The sequence below is a fragment of the Pygoscelis adeliae genome, unplaced genomic scaffold (assembly GCF_000699105.1).
Source record: "Pygoscelis adeliae isolate BGI_AS28 unplaced genomic scaffold, ASM69910v1 Scaffold57, whole genome shotgun sequence".
NCBI classification, from domain to species: Eukaryota; Metazoa; Chordata; class Aves; order Sphenisciformes; family Spheniscidae; genus Pygoscelis; species Pygoscelis adeliae.
This window is the reverse complement of record NW_008825615.1, coordinates 6,089,766-6,091,261: the sequence shown is the minus strand read 5'-3', so window position 1 is coordinate 6,091,261 and position 1,496 is coordinate 6,089,766.

Here is a 1,496-nt window from a genome sequence, read left to right as displayed (position 1 = left end):
CCTGCTGATGGACTTAAAAGCTTGATTTGGATGTCCTTGTTCTCTTTCATGTATTCTCATTCTCGTATCTTTCCCTTCTCAGCTTGAGCTCTCCTGTTTTCAGTACTTCAGATTCCTTGCTCCCGTAATTGAAAGAGTTGCTGCATTCAACAGCTTCTGTCTGAAACCTGAATGAATTACCTTTATCAACTTCTTTCAAGATCTTGTATTAGTGATCAATTTAAAATTGAACAGGAGTAAAACTGGGTTTTCCTCTCCCCAGCTGACTGCTGGTTCTTAAACTTTCCTAATGGTGCATCAAAGCAAAACGGTAGTAATCTAAGTGTTAATTTATCTTATGCTGCCAGGTTAATGTACTTTGTAGCACTGATACCTCACTGCTAATCTTTATTGTTTTGATCTATGAGAAAAGAACTGATTTAAAAGTTATGTTATTGCTGTAAACAGAATAGTAATTATTGCACCAGAAGCTCCAATTAAGAAGTAGGCATGCCTCAGATAATCATAGATAGTAGATTTCTAGCAAACTAACCCTAATCTCTGCTGCAGAAAGGCATCCACAAAATTTTACCTCTGAAATATAAGTTGTCAGTTTCTGAGTTTATCTAAGTTAGAAGTGGTGGCTATTTCTTAAACCAGAGACATCTGCATCAGAATGCCATTACACTGTTTCAAAATGGTTCTATGGTATCTCACATGTTGACACTTCCCATGGCGTTATGGCTTGCAAATGTCCCGCAGATGATACATGTGGAGTGTAAAAGCATCAAGAAAATCTTCATGACCCAAGAAAGGCAAATGTTGATGATAAAGCTACCTTTATCTCTTTGCACTTACCCTTGGTGGTAGGCTATTCCTACAGGTACACATAAATCATGGGTAATCCAACATACCCTTTGGTACAGTTTTTGCTTATGGGTTACTACTGTTTTATAGGAATTGAAATATTGCATTTGTTATTTACAATGCTATTATCATATATATCTCTCTCACTATACAAGTGTTGCAAGACTAATGTATTTATGTATATTAACCTAAGTGCTATGACCAGTATATCGTACATGATTAATAACGGTAGAAAAATGTAGATGTTTTATGAAGTTCGTAACAAATAGCTTGAGCAAAATAACAATGGTTTGACCCATTGCCTAAGAAAAAAGAAAAGGCTTGTGAGTTTTCCAGTTGAAAATAATGTTTACGTTCACAAGATTTGTAAATTGCTTAGAGTAACACAGTAATCAGTAATACGGTGTCCATATTTAACTGTAGCTGTAACCCCAGGTTTCATTACATAGACGCAAATACATTTTTACACTGGGCCAAAGATGTTGCCTCCCCTTTTTTCTTGACCCGTGCAAACGAGAAGGCAGCCAGGGAAGAGAGCGATGCCAGAGGCCCGTCTTTGAGGGACGGCTCCACCACCAGCATTTGCCACCTGAAGCGAGGCCGCACCTCGCAGGCGTGGAGCCTGCGCCTCCGCGCTGTGCCCACGCCGG